General features: G+C 42.1%; 1 long non-coding RNA gene across 1 annotated transcript; it reads right to left on the bottom strand.

Annotated features, from left to right (window-relative positions):
* Positions 1–15,865: 15,865 nt before the first annotated feature.
* On the bottom strand, positions 15,866–22,449 carry LOC137345317 (uncharacterized). Its single transcript, XR_010968570.1, has 3 exons — positions 22,373–22,449; positions 21,039–21,095; positions 15,866–15,981 (listed from the first exon to the last, which is right to left on the bottom strand). It is a non-coding gene; the product is annotated as an uncharacterized lncRNA (long non-coding RNA).
* Positions 22,450–23,196: the final 747 nt, after the last annotated feature.

Here is a 23,196-nt window from a genome sequence, read left to right as displayed (position 1 = left end):
GTGCAGTGGAAGTGGCATACATGGATATTTGTAAGGGATTTGTTAAATTCCCACATGGCAGCCTGGTCAAAAAAAAAAGTAAAAGCTCTCGGGATCCAAGGGAGAGGTTCAAACTGGATCCTAAATTGGCTTGGTGGCAGGAAGCAAAGGGTCATTGTTGACTAGTATTTTTGCGACTCGATGACTGTTACCAGTGGGGTCTGCAGAGCTCTGTACTCGGTTTCCTGCTTTTTGTACCTTATGTTAATGATTTAGACTCAAATGTAGGGACAATGATAAAGCATTTCACAGCTGATACAAGAAATAGCTGTGAGTTGACAGTGAGGAGAAAACTTTAGACTGCAGGAAGATATAGATGGTCTTGGCAGTTGGGCAGAAAAGTGGAAAATTGAATCGAATCTGCAGAAGTGTGAGGTCATGCATTTTGGGAGATGCAACAAGGCAAGGGAAACGGAGTACTGTGGATAACAGAGGGACTTTTGAGTCTATGTTCACAGTTCCTTCAAGACACGTCGATAAAGTCGTTAAGAAGGCATATGTCATACTTTATTAGATAAGACGCAGAATATAAGAGCAGGCAGGTGCTAAAACTAAATGCAACACTAATGTGAACACAGGGTCAGTACTGGGTGTGGTTCTGATCACTCCATTACAAGAAAGATGTGATTACACTGAACAGGAGCAGAACTTTGCCCGGACTGGAAACTTACAGCTATGAGGAAAGATTGGATAGCCTTGTGTTGTTTCCTTTGGAAAACAGGAGGCTGCGCAGTGAGTTAGTTGAGGTGTAAAAAGTGATGAGGGACCTAGCTTGAGTAAACTTGACGAACTATTTACCCGGGCAGAGGCATTGGGGTGGGAATTGGAGAAAATGGTCAGGACTGGGACAGAGAAAGAGGGATTCAGGTTGTTCTCTCTCACACACACGCACACATACACACACTGCAATCAGCTTACAAATCATCTGGGCACAGAGACCCAGAGCCATGGACACAAAATCGTACCTTCAGACACCAGCCGCATGGAAAAAAAGAATGGTGTCCGATTTTGTCCTAAATCCCAGAACCTGTCACTCAAACACCCAGTCCACCCAAAGTGCAGCTCATCCAACTATCTCTCAGCTTCCTCTATCTGGACACTCCCTCCCAGGTATGGGACAGTCCAAGGTGAGTCTCTGTGTATACAGGGCATGGAGGAGGGATAGTCCAGCCAATGTGCCAAATGGATTAATCCAGACAGAAACCTGTCTGTGTGTGTGTCTCTCTCTCTCCCTCCCCCAAAACCTCATTAATGGGGCAGAAAAGCTGCTGTAATTTAAAACATGGAGAGGCCGGTTTGGATAATGACCATTTGACACAAATTGCATTCAATGTCGTTCACTATTCACCTCCAGTATACCTAAAGGTCAGAAAATGACTGAAAATGTCCCACTGCAGGTACTTTGAAATTCTGGCAAAGAGTTTTTCTGCTGCAATAAACTGTCACTTGTTTCCCATTTGCTTCCTGACTTTTTTTTCGTCTGCTCTCCTGGGGGATTCGGAGGGATTTTTGTTCATCACTTGTCTAAATTCAGGAACTACCAGCGACTCCGCAGCTGACGTCCTGGAGAAATAAATTGCAATCAAAATCTTTCCCACAGTTTGGGGACATGAGGAGAGACTGGTTTCAAGAGCAGAGGGAGATCAGGAAGCAGCAAAGACACATATTGAAGGTGATTGGCAATCTCTGAACTTCAGGCAACATGAAGAGAGAAACAATGACTGGAAATTACTGTCTGGCAGGTTGGTGGAAACAGTTTCAATATGAACTTTTAAAAGACAATTGGATCAAAACTTCAATTCCTCTTACTTATTGTAGAGAAGATATCAGCACAGAATGAGAAGTGAGAAAGAGAGTGATGCCATAATTTAATGATGAGGAACTCAACACGACATATTTAGAGTGTTTTTATTTGTAAATGAATATTTGAACTTTATTTGATTCTGTTGTTTTATTTATGCATTAACTTTAATCACTCAAAACAATTTGCCAAACAGGAACCAGTTGGAAAGTAGCCAGTTAACACAAATTGCATTGAAATTCTTTTATTACGCATCTCAAGTTTACATAAAGTAAATTCCTCAAACTTTTGGAAACTTTCAAACTCTCAGTAACACAGAATCTCACCCTCAAACAATGGCTCAGCATTTTCATCTGCTGGTGTCCCTGTCTCACTGCAGTCATTGCATCCTCTTACCATCTCCATCTGCTGGTACCCCTGCCTCACTGCAGTTACAGTCGCTCTTCCATCATCTCCATCTGCCGGTGTCCCAATAAGGAATCGGATACAGTTACAGTGGCGTAGTGATAATATCACTAAATAGTATTACAAAACCCAGGTTAATGGTATGGCACTTGGGTTCGAACCCCATCACGGCAAACGGAGGAATTTAAGTTTAATTAATAAAATCCGGAATTTAAAAAAGACTAGTTTATTGGTAACCAAGAAACCGTTGTCAATTGCTGTAAAACCTAACAGTTTCACTGATATCCTTCAGGGAAAGAAATATGCCATCCTTACCTGGTCTGGCCTGCATGTCATTCCAGACCACAACAATGTGGTTGACCTTAATGTCCTTTGAGTTGGCCGACAAAGCCACTCAGTTCAAAGGCAATAAATGCTGCCCCAGCCAGTGACGCCCACAGACCAATAATAAAAAAATACTTCACACTTCCGTGACAAACACAGTGAGGACAGATTGAGGATAATTATATTAAACTCAGATTTAATGTCATCAATTTAGTTAGCCAATTGTGGTGTCTGTCTCAGATCTTGATTACCTCCCCCTACATGGTGAACATGTTCTTGGGCAGTGGTCAGACAATCAAATGTAGCTCTTTAAAAAAACTCATAGGCAAGGATACAAATATCCCCAACAGAAAAAAGCTATAAAATTACTAGCCTTATGTACACCTTTCTGACTTTCACTGGAAAGTTCTAGACTTTTTGGAAGTTCTACACTGTATTACCTTAACAGTTTAAATTCTCATTCTTTATCCCATGAATTTCTTGATTAGTATGTGCATCAGTCAGATCGAACTGCCAATTTCTACTAATTATAATTGTAGTTCATTTTGAGCCCTGGAGAAGCTTTACAGTCCGATGCTTTTTGTTTCTCTATCTAAGATGAAATGCTAATTTCTTAAAATTAACATGCTAAATTACACTGGATTTTCAAAATGTCAAATTATTCCAAATTCAAATGACAGTGTTGTTGGGGCGACAGGTTTTGTTAATGTTCCATTTAATTTCACCCCCAAAGAAAGTTGTTTTATTATACTTAGAAACCACCGAAACTGCGTTTTCATCATTTTCTTTTTTGTTGAATGAAAGTTTGACTATCTCCTTAAATATCAAATAAATTCCTCTTTGACTGCATTAATTAACCAGTCATATCAATTTCATTTTGTTTATCGATTCCAATTTCTTATGCCCAGGCTTGGTGGTATAGCAGTCTTTTTTTTACATTAAAGACAGAAGTGCTTGCAACTATCTCTTCTTGTCAAGCACTTTGCCTTGGATGATAACAAATAAAACTTTTTGAAAAGGCAAAGCCTTTAGTCCAAATTGTGACTATGCTGTGAAGTTTGATGTCTGCAGTTAAGTTCTTAAATTCTTAAAGCTGCTGAATCTCTTGCTGTGGCATCATTTCTCATGTGGCCCTCGAAACTATTGTCACCTGTTTAACAAAAAACACAAATAATCCATTGTGGCTCTGTCTCTGAGCCCAATGAGTTAATCTGCCCAATTATATCTTATAATTTAGAAACTTAAAATTTAATAATGTCCTATATATATTTTTAGTCTCAACTATGCAAAAATTCTGTGGTGAATTAAATGGAAAAACAACAGCTGCAGCAAGGTTAATCCTTCCTGAGGGATGATATCAATTGAGCTCAAGAGAATGGGCACTTTGCAGACCTCCAATCGTCTGGTACCTCTCCTGTATCTAGCAAGTATTTGTAGATGATCCTCAGCACATCCGTTATTTCCTCCATGGCTTCCTTTAGCAACCTGGGATGCGATCCATCTGGTCTTGGTGACTTATCCACGTTCAAGGATGTCAGACCCTCTGGTACTACCTGTCTCATAATGCTTATCGAAACTAATATTTCACACTCCTCCTCTTTTACTGCAATGTCTACATCAACCCTCTCCTTTGTGAATTCACAGACAAAAAAACTCATTAAGAACTCTGCCCACATCTGTTGCATCGAAGCATATGTTCCCTTGTCCATCTCTGATAGGCCCTACCCTTTCCTTAGTTATCCTCCTGCTCTTAATGTACGGGTTATCCTTGATTTTACCTGCCAATAATTTTTCATGTCCTCTCTTTGCTTTTCTAATTTCCTTTTTCTACTTCACCCCTGCACTTTCTATACTTCTCTAGCCTTTCTAAGGTATTGAGAGTTTTGTGATCGTGATAAGATTTCCTTTTTTTGCTTAAACTTACCCTGTAAGCTTCTAGATAACCAGCAGGCTCTAGATTTGGCAGTACCACCCTTTACCTTTGTGGGGACATGCCTACACTGTGCCTGTAGTATCTTGCTTTGGAATGCCTCCCATTGGTTTGCCACTGATTTTCCTTCAAGTAGCTGTATCCAGTTCACTTTCTCCAGCTCAGCTTCTTAAAATTTGCCATCCCCTAATTTAGAACTTTCACTCATGTTTTATCTTTGTCCTTTTCCATGATTATGCAAAAACTTAATGTAATATGGTCACTATCCCCAAAATGATCACCCACTGTTACTTCCTCCACTTTCCCCAGATTCATTACTGAAGACTAAATATGGAATTGCACTCCCCCCCCCCCCCCCCCCCACCCCCCACCCACCCACGTTGGACTCGTTACGTGCTGGCCAAAAAAAAAGAGTTCTCTTGAATGCAGTTCAAGAATTGTGTCCCCTCTGAGCCCTTCACACTGTTTGATTCCCAATTGATATTGGGGTGGCTGAAATCCCCAACTATTATTGCCCTATAATTTTTGCACTCAGAAATCTGCCTATATATTTGTTCATCTACCTCCCTCGCACTAATTGAGTGTCTATAGTACACTCCTAGTCGTGCGTCCGCCTCTTTAAAAATTATTTCTGCGCTCCACCCATATGACCTCATTTGATGATTCATGCAGCATATCATTAATCCTCAAAGCTGTTGTTGATTCCTTAACTAATAATCTCCTCCTTTTTTCTCCCTCTCTATCCCGCCTGAAATCTCTATCCAGGGATGTTGAGTTGCCATTCTTGTCCCTCTTTATGCCAAGTTTCTGCTATAGCAACGATATTGTGTTACCATGTGTCTTTCAGTGCCCTCAGCTCATTGGCTTTATTTACTATACCCCTTGCATTTAAATAAATACCCTTCAAAACTGCCAAATTCCTGTGTTGCACACTTATTGACCTTTGCTTCTATTGTCTTTCAGAGTCACTCGCGAATGTTCTGCCTCCTGCTCCATGCTCTGAAATTGTCCTAAGTAAAACACTGTGCTCAGGTTCCCACCACCCTGCCAAGCTAGTTTAAACCATCCCCAACAGCACCAGCAAACTTTCCGCCAGGGGTATATGTCCCAGTCCTGTTCCGGTGCAGACCGGCCGGCTTGTATAGGTCCCATCTTCCCCAGAACCGGTTCAAATGCTGCAAAAATCTGAAGCCCTCCTTCCTGTACCATCTCACTAGCACGTGGCCTTGTGAGTCATCCGGATATTACTAACTTTGAGGTCCTGCTTGCTAATATCTTTCCTAACTCCTTAAATTCAGCCTGCAGGACCTCATCCCTCTTTCTTCCTATATCGTTGGTACCAATGTGGACCACGACCTTTGGCTGTGCACCCCCGCCCTCCAGAATGCCCTGTAGTTGCTCGGGTGATATCCATGACCCTTGCACCAGGGAGCCAACATACCATTGTGGAATCATGTCTGCGAGCACAGAAACGCCTATCTGGTCCCCTAATCATATAATACCCTATCCCTATTACTCCATTGTCCTTTCTCCTCCCTCCCTGCACAGCTGGGCCACCCATAGTGCTCTGGTCATGACTCTCACTGCACTCCCCACAGGATCTCTCTCTGCCATCGATACTCAGAACTGAATACCGGTGTTAGAAAGTGGGATGCCCTCTGGGAACTCCTGCCCTACTTCCCTTTACCTGCTTGTCTGTCTGGCAGTCACCCAATCCTTCTACGCCTGTGCTCTTCTAAGCTGCGGGGTGACTACCTCCTGAAATGTGCTATCCATGTAGTTCTCTGCCTTGCGGATTCACCACAGTTGACTCCAGCCGCCGCTTGTGTTCCAAAACCCGGAGCTCAAGCTTCTGCAGATGTGTTTGTCCAGGACACGTGGTGTGTCCACGACTTCCCACATGCCACAGGAGGCACATTTCGCTTGGCCGAGCTGCCCTGTCATTACTTAGTTTTACAAACTAACTATTTTCAATGTAATAAGTGTAATGACTTACCAGTTACTTGCCAGTCAGCTTCTTCCCTGTACCATGCAGGCTGAAAAGGCAGTAAAGACAAGAAAGACTGCAAAGAACACCTCTTTTCCCTAGTAAGTAAAATCCCTCGCACACAACTCACAACCTCACTCTGTCTAAACAGCACTATTCTAACTAGTTAGTATTAATACATTACACTAATTAAAAACATTAGTAGAACTAACCTTATCACTTACAGGGTCGCTATTTGAGTTTTTAAGAATTTTTGTTCTCTGACTTTAAAGGTATTTACAGGCAATAACTGCTGTGACTTACCAATTAATCAGCTTACAGATTTCCTTGATGTCACTGTATGTTTTTTTCCCCTCTTTTCAAACACAGCGCCGACGCAGTGAGAGAGAGAGAGAGAGAGTAAGCCAGCCACCGCTCCGGATCCGCCTCCTCCCCAGGTCCACTGCAGACTGCTGCGGCTCCGGATCCGCCTCCTCTCTGGTCCGCCTGTCGACTGCCGCTATTCCGGATCCACCTCGTCCCAGGACCGCCACTGACTGCCGCTGCTCTGGAATCAGTGCTGCATTCCCCCCCCCCCCCCGGCCTCAAGACCATTATATCATTCCAGAGATGTGATGCCTGAAACTGAATGCGGAAAATGCTGATGCCACTGATCGAGGTATCATACAACTGAAGCATAACATCCATTCCCTACCTAAGAATTTGACAAAATGGACAACATCCCATTATCCCTGGTCATTGTTTTGTCCATGTGTCCAGGAGCCGAGAAAAGATTAAAAGCTTGCACTTTCAAATACCCTTTCTCCCTTCCGGCTTGGAGTTTGTCACAATCGAGAAAATACTCTGATTTTCCTTCTTGGTTTCGAGGTGCAGGGCTTCAAAGTTAGCCATTACTGATTTCATTTAATAGAGTTTCCCCCCCTCAATTCAGCTTCCTATCTCCCTTTGTAAGCTCCCGCTCCCATTTGCATGACTTACTGTCCCGCCTAGTTTTAAGTCGTCTTCAAACTTAGATATATAATTCTTGATTGCTTCATTCAAGTCATGAATAAACATGGTGAAAAGTTGACTCACCAATACAAATCCCAAAGAAACATCACTGGTCACTTCAGACCCCGTTTTCAAAGAGTGTGTAGTTGTTGGGAAGAAACATGTTTTAACTTTCATGGCGGAAGGTGGCAATAAGTTAAAGTGCCAAGAGCCCGGACTGCTCAGTTGGCAAAACATCAGAATTATATTTTAACTGGCTCAGAGTTCAAGTACTTGTTCGGTGCTGCATTTTAATCAAGATTCTCAATTGCTGTTCTCATACAATCCAATAAAACCACACAAAAAAAATCACGATGATCTCTTCTGTTGCCTCAATTTCCAAACTTTTCATTGAAATCTGATTCGTCGTCTTGAATGCTATTGGTGCCACATTTCCCACAGCTTTTTTGAATACTGAGTTCCAGATCTAACCTTTGTGTGAACATAAGCTTTGCACATTCTCTCCTGAATGGCCAAGATCTTATTTTAAGCTTAATCATGGGAACTGAATTTGCCACGTCTAAACGCGGGTGTTAAAGACTAGTTTGTGGTTGGGCGAGTATTTGTGAAGTGAGGTTTATAGAAGCAGTCAGTCTTGCAGCGTGAGACAAATACATTGTACATGCACGATTACAGAATCGTGGAATGCAACACAATCTGACCCTTCTTCTCATTCTATCCTTTTTACTCAATCAATCTCTTCTCAATCTTACCCTTCCCTTCATTTTTAACTCTTCTTTCCATTCTGATGCCTTCTGCCCTACCTGAACCACTTCTCTGCAATGACACCCCATCTGCGCAATCTGATTTCTTCTTCATCTGCCACTTTCTCTTCAATCAGATATTTTCTCAATCTGGAATAAAAACAGAAATTGCTGTAAATACTCAGCATCTTCTCAATCTGACCCCTTTCCCTCATTCTGACCTGTTTTTTCCCGATCCGATCTCTTCTCCCAAATCTGACAGCTGTTCTCAATATGATCCTTGCCCCACCCCGCTCCCTGACTTATTCCCTCCAATTTGACGATTTCTCTTCATTCTGCACACTGCTACCGAATCGGATCCTTTTTCCCAATGCGAACCCTTCTCGCCAATCTAGCGACTTTTCCTCATTCTGATTCCTTGTGTTCAAACTGACTGCATTGGAAAGGTTGATCAGCTGAGGTATCTAATGATTGGCTAATTTGACATTGCCCAGTTTACACTGTGAGCATCAGTTAAAATTAGCCCCATAAAGCTCCAGGATGCTAATGTTGTCTCGAGATGCGAGAAGCAATTACTGATAGGATCCTTAACTGAATTGGATCAGTGTCCCGCTCCTTCCAGGGCTGCAAAATCAAAACAAAACAAAAACAATGTTCCTGAACCTCTAACCGATCCAGATCAGGCATCTCGACACTTGAGGAGGAGTTGCTAATTGAAGTTGGTGATGGTTGACAGTAGGGGTTGTGATTGTGGTCTTGGTGCTTGTTTAGGGTTGTTGCTTGTTCGTCCATAATAAGGACTGATCTGACAATCGGGCAATTCTGCTCACCTGTTGCCATTCATGCAAATCCAGGGCATATTTTCTTGAGGATCCATGCTACCAGGAATATTGTTTTGCAGTGGACAACATTTGGGAAATGTAGGAAATAGTAGTCAGATGAATATTAACAGTGCAGTGTCACCCAATGACCTTCACTGTGTCAGCCAGTGAACTGGAGGTGGGGCCGGCACTTGCAGCAGGATAGACAGAAAACAATTCGTTTCTGAGCAAAGTCTATTTCCGGCACAAGTAACAATAATTTATTCAACAGAGTCTGTTGGAACAGTGCACTAACAATCCACCGAATCTACTTAGTCTCTTCGAATTACAACAAAAAGGATTCATGACCACAACTGCAGCAAGGTCTCCCGATAATAGCAAGGGGTCATTTCGCCAGCAACATGCAGAGAGTGGAAGATGATCACATATTACAAATTATACACACAAAATCAGCAGTGCTGTTTCCACATGTTGAGTGATTCGCCAATCACCTCCAATCAGGCTGGGAATAGTGGTGCCACCAATGTAGCCTCGACGTCCATAATGAAATAAATATTTGTGGTAATATTTCTTCTGAGAACGAGATCGCCACCCTGTCTCCTTCAAGAAGAAGAAAGTCCGTTCCACTTCATTGGCACCATTGCCAGGATTTAGGAAAATGAATACAGCATAAATACACGTCCTTGTCCACGATATCATAAATCAGTTGGTTTTAGCAGTGAACTGCTAAACCAGAAAGAGCAGGAACCATACCAGGTCCGAAACTGTTGTCGAATTCGTTGGCTGGGGTCCGGGGGAGAAACGGGACAATTTTCCTCAACTTAATCCCCGTGACAGGAAGCTGACGGGAACGGGTGAAACGCTGGTTTTACACAATGCCTGAATCTATAGTCAGTTGAAGTCAAAGGAGAGTAATAGTTGGAGAATGTTTAAAATGGCCTGTTAGGTTCCCACCCAAGTTAGAAAAGCGTAGAATAAATCCACCTAGCAGGAGGCCATTCGGTCCAACGTGCTTGTGCTGGTTCCTTGAAAGGGCTAAACAATATGTTCCTCACACCTGCCCTGCACATGTTTCCTTGTACAGTACACAGTAAATTATCTTCTTCAGTTACTATTGAATTTGTTTCCACCACCCTTTCCGCAGTCTAAAGCAGATTATAACAACTCGCTGTAAATAAAAAATCTCTGTTCCACTGTAGGTCATCTGCAACATACTGTAAATTTGTGCCATCCGATTGCAGACCCTACTTCTAATGTGAACAGTTTCTCCTTATTTACTTTATCAATACCCACTACCATTTTGAACGCCTCTATTAATTCTGTTCTTAACCTTCTCTCCTGTAAGGAGAACAAACGCAGCTTCTTTAGTCTGTCCACAGAATTGGCTGTCATCCCACTTACAATCCTCTGGAATATGTTAAAGTTATCTCCTTCGTTTCTATTCAATATAAGGTTTATGTGTGTGTGTGCATGTGTGTTTTTTTTGGGGGGGGGGCGGAAGGGAGGGTGGTGGTGGTCGGGTGGGAGGGTGGTTGGCCAAGGGCGGGGGTATGTGGTCGTTGGTGGTGTGGTGCTGATGCTTCTGCTGGTGGTGAAGAGTTCACTCCACTGTTTACGTGAGCACTCATCCCACAAGCTGAATCATGAAGAGTTGATGTCTAATAGATTTTACGTCTGAGCTCCTACCTCAAGAAGTTATAAACATCTTCGGTAAGAAGGTGGGGCGGGTCACGTGGTGAGAAAGGTCGGTAGGAAACATGTGAAGAAAGTAATGGTGCAGCTTTTAGCTTATTCCAATCATGAATTGAAGTGCATTGTCTATAAATATGGGCATCCATTTCAGAACAATCAAAGAATCAGAGCTCTTGTATTCCAGGGTCACCTTTTATAAAAAGAAAGTCAGAAAGAGAGAGAGAGGGCGAGTTAAGAAAAAATGTTTTCATTAATAGCGCGCCTTCCCGACCTTATGGCATTTCAAAGCACTTTACATTCAAATAACTGCTTTTGAGTATGCGCACAACAAAGGAACATAGGACATAGGAGCAGGAATAGCCCAGTTAGCCCATAGGCCTGCTCCACCATTCAATACAATTATGGCTGATCATCCACTTCAATGCCATTTTCTCACACTATCCACAAATCTCTTTATGGCATTGGTATTTAGAATTCTGTCACTCTCTGCTTTAAACATCTGATCCTTCGATGTCGGCTCTCCCTCTCATTGTGAAGCAGAATCAACCAAGCATTGGATTGTTCACCCACTAATAGGGAACGTGAGCTGCGATTCGACCGTCGTGAGACAGGTTAGTTTTACCCTACTGATGATGTGTTGTTGCAATAGTAATCCTGCTCAGTACGAGAGGAACCGCAGGTTCAGACATTTGGTGTATGTGCTGGGGTATGTGCCCCTAAACGTAAACAAAATGACTGAGCTTCCACAGACCTCTGAAGTAGAGAATTCCAAAAATTCACAACCCTGTGAGTAAAGAAATTTCTCTTGCATAGGATTGACAGCAAGATAGTGTGCAGAGGGAAGAGGTAGGAATTTTTCAGGTAAAAAATTGAACAAGGGAGTGAGCTGTTTCGATTGATCTTAGGCTTGAATTCAACAGAACAGATTTTGGCAAGTAGGCATCACTGGAGTTTTGATATATTTCTTTAACAAACCGTGGTTTATAACCGTACTATGTTTGGAATGGGAGCATAATATCAATAGGGGGACGGGCAGAAGAGGGTTGCATGTATATGAGGAAGGGGCTGGATCTGGAGGAGGAGAGGTGGGCACTTACAGGTGCAAAGGTACAGGCAGGCATTCCGTAAAGAAAGGAGAAGGGAAAGAGGCTAATGATAGGTGAGAGCAACTGGGGAAGGGCAGAAAGGTAACGGATGGTCTGATGTGATAGACGAGAGGGCTGGCAATCTGGGGGAAGGGGAGAATAATGGAGAGAGGGGGAGACAGAGAGAGCGCGGCTTGGAATAAGAGTGGAAAGAAAAGAGGGTAAATATATGTACATATCGGAAATGGTGGCAGAAGAAGATTCAATAGTAACTTTAAAAAGTGAATTGGTTAAAAACCTGAAGTGGAATGATTTTTGGAACGATAGGGAGAGCGCACGAGGAGTGCCATTAACTAGAAAAACTCTTTCCAAAGCTAACACAGTCATGGTGCTTCGAATGGTCCCCTTATGCTCTCTAAGATTCAATTCCTCAGTTCGCAAATTTCTTTTTATTCTGCTTATCTCTTATTTTTGTGCTTAACAAACAAGATACATTCCGCGATAGAGAAAGCAAAGCCATTCAAGAACTGAACATTGTCCCCATGGCGCCAAGTCATCTTCCTGCTGAAACTCCTGTTGTGCCAATGAAACCCTTTTCTAGACCGGTGGTAAAGGCATCATACTGCAGTCAGTCTGGTCTTGGGGTATCAGTGTTTGAGAGGTGTTACTCTGAATAGTAGACTCATTTGGAGGCTGTGACAGAAAAGAGAATTTATGCAAAAATGGGAAACAAACAAATAGTCAACCAAAAAAACAAAAACAGTCACAAATGATGATTCTGTTTAATGGATGAAACTTTTCAATAACTAAGAATCCCAGAGAACGTTGCAATATTTTTAATTACAATACTTTCGGGAGGTAAACACCAAATACTGAATTGATCGAGAAGCTCTCGCGTGTCAGCCTTAGCTCAGTTGGTAGCAGTCTCACCTCTGAGTCAGAACATTGTGACTCATTAAGCATGTGTCTACTGTGCAAAATCCAGATCCCGGAATTCGAGTTTCTGTGCATAGTTTATTTAATTTATAGCTAACATTAACGAAGCAGCAACTGTACTGAAGGCAATGTTAAAATTTTAATTCTGATAACAGGAAGCATAATACAACCTGTTTATTCTGAATTGCGAGCTGATCGGATTGAAGAGACAAAGCAGGTGAGCTGGAAAACCAAAGAGCTTAAAAATACCACTGGACAATACACATCTAATAATAGGCCAAATACCGGGTCTGATTAAGTTCACTCTGGCTTTTTTCCTAAAAAGTATCCTATTGTTCCCTATCTGTTTCTTACATTCACTAGCTCAGCATTTTCCCAAACTAAGCATGCAAGTATACCTCGGATGTCACAAGGACATAAAGAGGCAGGTTTGATGGGAAATTGGCAACCAGAAATTGTGAATGACCTTACAGCACCTTCTATTAAGTCTTAAAATCCTTGAGGATCATAACTTGATAATTAGGACACAGATTTAAGATAATTGGCAAAAGAGCTGGGAGGAGATGCAGAGAATTTCCTTTATGCAAGGAGTTCTGACGATCTGAAAGAGCTGCCTTAAAGGTTGGTGAAAGCAGATTCAAAACTCTGACCGGACCTTTAATCCCTTCCCCCATCCCACTGCGGAGCAGGCTGGAGGCGGGGGGGGGGGGGGGGGGGAGGGGGGCGGGGTGAGTAAAATCGAGTGGGACCTACCCGGCCTGCTGCCATTTTACCAAATTTGATTTTATAGATTCATCGAAATTACAGCACATAAGGAGGCCTTTCTGTTTGTCATGTTTGTGCTGTCATGCTTAATCCCACATCCTCGCAAATTTTTCTCCATACCCCTTATCCTCAAGCATCTGTCTAATTCCTGTTTAAAATTATTTGTGGAATCAACTTCCATCACTTTTTCAGGTAGAATGCCTCACATTCCTATAATTCTCTGAGTAAAACAAATTCGTCTCATTCCCCCTCTCTTCGGTGATTTTAATCTATGTGCTTTGGTTATTGACATATTCACTACAGGGGACAGCCGTTCTGTAACCCTTCAAACAAACGTCTTACCATCTTGAAAACCTTTATTAGGTAACCTCTAAACCCGTTTTGCTCCAAGGAGTACAGCCCTAACTTTTCTAACCTCTCCTTTTAACGGGAGTTTCTCATCCCTGCTGATGTCCGTGCAAACTTCCCCTGTATCTATTTGCAGAAATACCCTAGCTGAGGCCTAACTAGCGATTTTTGTAACATACCCTTTGATTTTATATTTGATGCCTCGATTTAGAAATCCATGCAAGCCCCATGTTTTAACCCCCCCTCCCTCCCCTATCAACGTGCCTGGCCACGTTTGAGGATTTATACATATGCACAGAAAGGTTTATGTGTTCTTCTGAACTTTTCAGAATTGTCCTATTTATTGTATCCATTTTAGACTTTCCAACATGTATAACTCTGCACCTCTCAGCATTGAAATCCATCAGCCAAGCTTCTGGCCATTTCACTATTCAGTCCATGTCATCCTGAAGCCGACAACTGTCCTCAATATTATCTACTGCATTTCCAAATTTCGTATCATCTGCAAACTTTGCAATGCTCCTCCTATACCCGAGTGTAGATAGTTATCAAAAGTTAAAAGAGCAATCGACCCAAAATTAACCATTGCAGAGCACGACTGCAAACCAAAACCAAGTTTGGAAACCATGCATCCCAAACTACCACCCTCAGCTTACTGTCACCGAGCCCAGTCCATGTCCATATTTACACTTCTCTCTTGATTTCACGGATTTAAGACCATACTGTAGGTTGACACTCCAGTGCAGCACTGTTGGAGGTGCCATTTTTCGGATGCAAGGAAAGGAAAGACTGGCATTTAAGCACCCTCTTTCACGACTTCAGAATGCCCCAAAAGGTTTTTCAACCAATTAAATACTTTTGTTCTGAAGTGTCGTCACTGTTCTAATGTGAAAACACGGCAGCCAAGTAGTGTGCAGCAAGTTCTCAAGTGCAGCAATGTAATTTTGACCAGATCATCTATTTTTAGTGAGGTTGAACCCTGGGTGTAATTGTAGGGCAAGGGATGCAGCAACACTCTCCTACTCTAATATAATGCGTTCCTTTACGTCCACCTTAGAGGGTGGAGAGGACCTCAGTGGAACGGATCAACCGCAAGTCATCTCCTTTGACTGGGCTGACCTTCCTCAGTATTGCTATGGAGTGTCAGTCTCGGTGTGTTTGCTCAAGTCTGAGATGTTACACCGAGGTTCAGTCTCCCCGCTCAGGTGGATATAAATACCCCATGCTATAAATTCAATGAACAGCAGAGGACTTCGTCCGCGTGTCTTGGTTCTATATCCACCGTCAACCAACACAAATAAAACATTATCTGATCATTATTACTCTAATGTTTGTAGGACGGTTCTTTATTCACTGTAAAGCGCTTTATAATGTCGTGAAATATGCTTTATAAATGTTGATTCTTTCTGTTTAGATCAATCGGAAATATGAACTGCGTATGTGTAACTACCAACCTTATTAGCATGCATTTTAGAATTGATGCACAACGTCTTGCAGCCAAGAATGGAAACATCGATTGATATTGATAGCTCGATTGGCATCAGGACACAGAGAGTGAGTTCAACGAAGAAACTGAATATCTGTGTATCAGTGGGAAGAACATGTTAAGGAAATCAGAAATAAAATAAAAGATTTCTAGCAACGAGAATAGACGTAAACAGAGTGACAGTCCAATTCTAGAAGAAATTCAACTCAAAGCATTGAACTTATAAAACAGCCACGTGTGGGCAAAGGAGCGGAACTGGTCTTTGCCAGTTGCACTAACCCGTTATTGATAGGTATATCTTCAGTTAGGTGGAACAATGCTCGTGTGGAGCATTAAATACAGAGAGGGCCGCTTTTGTGCTGTGCATTCTTTGTAATTCTATGCAAAATAAATCGAACATATACGCACCTGACTTTGCTCACACCTAACTTTGCTGACTTACAAACTTTACTCGTGCATCAAGATTTAAATTCTGTACTTACAGCAGCAGCAATGTGACAAGAATCCTCGGCACTTATAGAGTTGCAGGGAACGATTGAGGTCCAATCAGGGAAATCAAGGAACAATAAGAATCCATTGGCTAGAACCAGAAGGACACTGATCAAATTCATCACCAGGCAGGCTCGCACCTTCAGAGAGTAAGCAGCAGTTAATTCAGATATCTTTACTTCATGACTGTTGATACTGCCTCAGTGACACCGTTAACTTTAAAACACAAGATATGAACATCGCAGACCAATTCCACTGAATAGGTAATACTAAAATTAAAATGTAGTATTTTACTTGTGGATATAGCATTTAATGAAATATGGCAGTTCATATAGTAGGCATAAAGCATGATCCGCAGAATTGAGATGTATTTCAATCTAATTTCTCTACACCTCACTTTAGAAAGAATTCAAAGAGATCCTTCTGGAGATGGTGAGCAGCCAGAGGTCCTGGTCCACATTGTTACCGACGACATAGGTTGGAAGAGGGTAGAGGTCCTGAAAAAGGATTTTAGGGAGTTAGGAAGGAAATTAAAAAGCAGGACCTCCAAAGCAGTAATCTCAGGATTATTCCCAGTGTCACGTGGCAGTGAGCATAAGATTAGGAGAACTGCTGGAGAATTCATGTAGGAGGGAGACCATCGGATTTCTGGGGCAGGTGGGATCTGTAGAAATGGAGGGGCTACACCTGAACAGGACCGGAACTAATATCCTTGCAGAAAGATTTCCTAGTGTTGTTTGGGAGGGTTTAAAACTGCTTGTCATGTGTATGGGAACCCGAGGAGTAGCTCAAATTGGAAGAAAGTAAAGCTGGTAACATGAGGCAGAATACTAGCAAGTGACATCAGAAAACAGGCAAAACAAAGGGGAGCATCAACTAGGCTTAGAATGTAGAATGTCAAGAAGACAAGGTTAAGGGCACTCTACCTGAATGCACGCAGCATTCGCAACAAGGTAGATGGTTTACAGGCCCAAATGGGGGTAAATGGGTATGATCTAATTGCCAAAAAGGAAACGTGGCTACAGGGTGACCAAGACTGGAACTGAATATTCAAAGATATTCGACATTTAGGAAGGACAGGCAAAAGGAAAAGGAGATGGTCTTGCACTGATAATAAGGGATTGGTACATTAGTAAGGGAGGATCTCAGATCGGAACAAGAAAATGTAGAATCTGTTCGGGTGTGCAAAAGAAACAGCAAGGGAGAGCAAATATTGGTAGGAGTTGTTTACAGGCCAACAAACTGGAGTGGTAGTGTGAGGCATGGTATTAATCAGGAGATTAGAGAGGCATGTGGCATGGGTAATACATTAATCATAGGTGATTGCAATCTGCATATAGACTGGGTAAACCTTATGAGTACTAATGATGTGGAGGACGAGTTTCTGGAGTGTGTTAGGGATGGTTTTCCAGAGCAGTATGTTGAGGAACTGACTAGAGAACAGGCTATTTTAGATCTAGTATTATGTATTGAGAAAGGGCTAATTAATAGTCATGTTGTGAAAGAGCATTTAGTGAAGTGTGACGATAATATGATAGAATTTTGCATTCCGTTTGAAAGTGGGATAGTTCAATCTGAGGGCCAGGGTATTAAATTTATACAAAGGAAATTATGAAGGTATGAGGGGAAAATTGGCTGAGGTGGATTGGGAAAATGCATTAAAGGGTATGACAGTACATAGGCAATGGATAGTCTTTAAATAAATATTACATAGTTTACATCAACTATGCATTCCTTCAACGCACAAAACCCCAAAAGCAAAGGCAGTCAACCGTGGGGTAAAAGGAACTTAAGGATTGTATAAGATTAAAATTAAAGGCCTGCCATAAATAATAGAAAACATGAGGATTGGGAGGATTTCAGAATACAGCAAAGGAGAACCAAGAAACTGAAAAACAAAGGGAGAATAGAATATGAATGTAAGCTGGTTAAAATATAAAAACGGACTGTAAACACCTCTGCAAGTAGGTGAAAAAGGAAACATTTGGCTAAGACAAACGTGCGTCCATTCCAGGCAGAGTCACGAGAATTTATAATGGGGAATAGAGAAATGGCGGAGAAGCTAAATGATTACTTTGTGCCTGTCTTCACTGAGGAAGATACAAGAAATCTCCTCGAACTAAAGATCCAAGGGATTAGGGAGAATGAAGAATTGAAGGAAATTAGTGTTAGTGAGAGGTTGTATTGGAGAAATTAATGGGGTTGCCGGTTGATAAGTCTTCAGGATACTACATTTTAATTTTAGTATTACCTATTCAGTAGAATTGGTCTGCCATGTTCATATCTTGTGTTTTAAAGTTAACGGTGTCACTGATATTCTACATCCAAGAGTATTGGAAGCGGTAGCTGTGGAGATAGTGGACACATTGGTGATCATCTTGCAAAATTCTAGAGATTCTGGCGCCGCTCCTGCGGATTGGAAGGTGGCAAATGTCACCCCGCTGTTTGAGAAGGGAGGGAGAGAGAAAAAAGGGAATTACAGACCTGTTAGCGTTGCATCAGTCGTTGGGCAAATGCGAGAATCTATTCTACAGGATGGACACTTGGATAATAATGATCTCATTGGGGATAGTCAACATGGATTTATCAATGGGACATCATGTTTGACGAACCTGTTGGAGTTTTTGAGGATGTTACTAACAAAATTGATAAAGGGGTGTCGGTGGACATGTAATACTTGGATTTTCAGAAGGCTTTTGATAAAGGCAAACACAGCAGATTGATTAGCAAAATTAAAGCACATGGGATGAGAGGTAATATACTGGCATGGATTAAGGCTTGGTTAACAGGCAGAAAGCAGAGAGTAGGAATAAACGGGTCATTCTCGCGTTGGCAGGCTGTATGTAACTGCTGGGGTACCGCAGGGATCGTGCTTGGGCCGCAGTTGTTCACAATATATATATCAATGATTCGGAAGTGGGGACCACATGTAATATTTCCAAGTTCTCAGAAGATAACAAAACTGGTGGGAATGTGTGTTGTGAGGAAAATGAAAAGTGGCTTCAAGGGGATTTGGACAGTGGACAAAAACGTGGAAAATGGAATATAATGTGGAAAATGTGAGGTTATCCACTTTGGTAGGAGGAATAGATGTGCAGAGTATTTCTTAAATGGTAAGTGATTAGAACGTATAGACATACAAAGGGACCTGGGTGACCTTGTCAATAAGTTAATGAAAGTCATCATGCAGGTGCAGCAAACAATTAAGATGGGTAATGGTATGTTAACCGTTATCACAAGAGGATTTATGTCGAGGAATAGTGAAGTCTTGCTTCAAAAATATAGAATATTGGTTAGACGGCATTTGGAGTGCTGTGTGTAGCTTTGTTCCCTTTACCTTAGGAAGGGTATTATTGCCGTAGAGGGAGTGCAACGAAGATTCACCAGACTTGTTACCGGGATGGCGGGACTGTCCTATGAAGAGTGATTAGGGAAACTGGGCCTGTATTCTCTATAATTTCGAAGAATGAGAGGTGATCTCATTGAAACCTACAAAATACTTAAAGGGATAGACAGTGTAGATGCAGCTAAGATGCATCCCCTGGTTTTGGAGTCTAGAACCGGAGACACAATTTCAAAATAAGGAAGAAGCCATTTACGACAGAGATGAGGAGAAATTTCTTCACTCAGAGGCTTGTGATTCTTTGAAATTCTGTATCCCAGTGGGCTGCGGTAGCTCAGTCATTGAGTGTGTTTAAAGCAGTGATTGACAGATTTCTAAATACCAATGACATAAGGGGATATGGGATGGTGTGGGGAAAAAGGTATTGAAGTGGATGATCAGCCATGATCTTATTGAATGGCGGGGCAGGTTGGATGGGTTGAATGGCCTATTCCTGCTCCTATGTTCCAACTCGAATGGTGCCAGTGATGAGGGATTGTAGTTTATAGTTGCAAGGAATGGTTGCAGAAGCTGTGGTTCTTCTCTGTTGAGCAGGGAGGGGTCAGGGGAGACTTAACTGAGGTGTTCAACATTAAAAACGGGTTTGACAGAATGGCTGCAGGGTCAGTGACCAGAGGACACAGAATTAAGACAATAATCAAAAGAAGCGGGGAAAGCCGAGAAGCTTTTTCTTTTTCAGCTGAGGGTTCTTGTGATCTGGACTACACTGCCTGAAAGAGTGGCAGAAATAGATTCAATAGTAACTTTGAAAACGGAATTGGATAAGCACTGAAATGGAGAAAAATGCGTGGCTGTGGGGAAAGAGTGGGGGATGCAGTAGGACTAATTGGATGTCTCTTTCAAAGAGCTGGCAGAGGCAACATGGAGGAATGGTCTCATTCAGTGCTGTGTCATTCTAGGATTCTATGACTCTAAGTTGGAGGAGAAAGAGTTTTTTGGGGCAGGTCGAAGGTAAAATGTGCAGGGAGCCTACTGGGGAATGACATTGATTAGGAATAGATTAAAACGAGCAGATCACACAATAATTAAGTTGCAAGTTTCTTCAGGGCAGGCTTTTAATCAAGCTAAGAATCGCTAAAAAAAAAAAGAAAGATGCTTGGAATAGAGCTACTGTTATTGGGGAAAACAAATTGGCTTGATGTCGACATTGTGTGATAGTGTGAAATGTATTTCCACTGATGTCATTGGAAGAGATATATTGCATATAGTTGAATGGAATTTACACCACAGAAACTGGCCATTCGGCCGAACCAGTGGATATCGGTGTTTATTCTCCAGTCGAGCCTCCTCCCAGTTTACTTTATCTCACCCTACCCTTCTAGTCATTTCTCCATCATGTACTTATCCAGCGTCCTGTTAACTGCACCTAAACCCAGCCGGTTTAGATTTTCGAGATAGTTATAGCTATTCAGTTGTGCTATCAGCCTTCTAATTATTTGCTGCACTTTCCCCACTACCTCTATACCTTTTTTGGACCAGAACAGTGCACCGTACTCTGAGGGTGGTCTGATCCAAGTTCGATATAATTTTCACGTAACATCTGTGGTTTTGAATTTAATCCCTTTAGTAATATGAAAGGGGGAGCTGTAAAAACTGTGTGCTGCATCACTGTTACCTGTTTCACACTAGAACACAATATGCCCCATTAAATGCGGCTCCACTTCACTCATCTCAGTTGATGACTATTTGTCGAATCCGCATTTAATCATCTCAGCAAACAGGATTTAGAGTGAAAACCGTACTCCTTGCAATGAAATACTTTCCTTATATAAGAACCTTTATGGTTGGACTCACAAGGCGTGTACTTGACACCGTTCCCAGAACGCACCACAGGCTCCCTGAAATTATAAACTGGAACCAAAAATTTGAATATTAATTTCACAGGATAAAGCCTGTTTATATTGATTACAACTATCTTAATCAATGGATCATAATACTTTGGATGATTATTTGCAGACTTTTTCCGGTGTTGTCTCCGATGGATCTGTATCAGCTTTTTACTATGCGTTTCAATGAGTTAGATGAAGCAATAGAGGGCCAAATGTCTGAAGACACTAAGTTAGCGGGGTCAGGAAGTAATGTAGAGGGCAGCAGAAAGTTGCAAACAACAGCTGATTGCATTTATAGAGCGCCTTTAACATAGTAATAAAGCAGCGTTAATGTGCAGATGAACAGTGGCAACTTCAATTGATTGTTTGGAAATTGTGAGGTAATTCCTTTTGGATCTAAAGTGATATATCAGAGTGTTTTCTAATTGGTGGGAAGCCAGTGACAATGGAGGAACAGAGAGATTAAGGTTCCATGTAAATAAATCATGTAAAACTAGTGGCAGGGAACAAAATGCACTGAGGAACAATTTGTACTCAGGAATCGGAAACACAATTCCAAAGTTTGTGGATGAATTCAAATTTGGGCGTTTTAATGAATACTGAAGAAGACTGCGACAAAATATAGGACAGCATTATTAAACGTTAAGATTGGCATTGTAAATTATTTTCAACACAAACAAGTGTGGGGTGGTACATTTTGTTCGGTGGAGGCTTCCTTTCACAGCAGCTGCCAAATCCGTGACCAATAACCACCTGTAAAGACAAGGGCAGCTGATGCATGGGAACAACACCACTTGCATGTTCCCGTCCAAGCCACACACCAGCCTGAATTGGAACTATATCACTGTTCCTTCACTGTCGCTGGGTCCTGGAACTCCCTTCCTAACAAAACATAGACTGCAGCAGTTCAAGAAGGCGACTCACCTCCACCTTCCCAAGGGCAATGAGGTATGGGCGATAAATTCTGGCCTCGCCAGCGATGCCCACATCACATGAAGGAAGTAATTTAAAAAATCAGGTCATGTCCTCATTGGAACATCGTTTAAATGGGATAGAGGAACAAATGGATCTTGAGGGGTGGGGCACATATTCACAAGTCATTAAAAATAGTTATCGGGGACAAAAGCTACAAAAATGGCAAAAGAAACACGAAGGTAAATTTCCAGAGGAACAGAGCTGAAAAGAAAGGTGATGCTGCCGAACATACAATGGCTAAAAATATTCGGCCCTAATCTGTTCAATTCTAACTGTCAATTTCCTTCTAACATTTTCTACAACTAACAATGAACATAAACTCACCGACAGACCGCTCCACCAGTGTATTCTGTATTGTCTTGTTATAGAATAAGGACTCAGAATTAATGGCGTCCAAAAGAGGATAAAAAGCACTCCTGACACAATCTGAGCGACCTAAAAGAGAACAAATAGCAACGAAATTAAAGTGTATAAAATCAAATTAAACGTAACAGTGAGAGAGTCGGGGGTTGGGGGAGAGATCGGAACCAAAACAAATAAAATATTCGTGATTAGATCATTAACAGGAAAATCTAAGAATCACCACCATAAACAATCGATTTATTTCGAGATACAGCACTGAAACAGGCCCGTCGGTCCACCGAGTCTGCGCCGACCAACAACCACCCATTCATACTATTCCTACATTCCTACCACATCCCCACCATGTCTATATTCCCCCACCACCTACCTAGACTGGGAGCAATTCATAATGGCCAATTTACCTACCAATTTTTGCAAGCCTTTGGGGCTGTGGGAGGAAACCGACGAAAACCCACGCGGTTCACAGGGAGAAATTGCAAACTCCACACAGGCAGTACTCAGCACTGAACCCGGGTCGTTGGAGCTGTGAGGCTGTGGTGCTAATCACTGCGCCACTGTGCTGCCCACCAATGCTCTCCAAGACCGGCGCACCGTGGCTGCAGGAATAAAGGCAACAACTCTCCGAGGTTGCTTGGGAAGCACCACCTGCGACCTCTACCACCTAAGAGGAGAGCAAGTTCGTGGAAACGTGGCCACCTCCAAGTGCCCCTCTAAATCAGACAAGATCATGACTTTGGAAATATGTCACGGTACGTTCATCCTCGGTGGCTCCAAATCCTCGAACT

This window comes from Heterodontus francisci, chromosome 28 (genome assembly GCF_036365525.1).
Source record: "Heterodontus francisci isolate sHetFra1 chromosome 28, sHetFra1.hap1, whole genome shotgun sequence".
NCBI classification, from domain to species: Eukaryota; Metazoa; Chordata; class Chondrichthyes; order Heterodontiformes; family Heterodontidae; genus Heterodontus; species Heterodontus francisci.
This window is presented reverse-complemented; position numbering and strand designations above follow the sequence as displayed.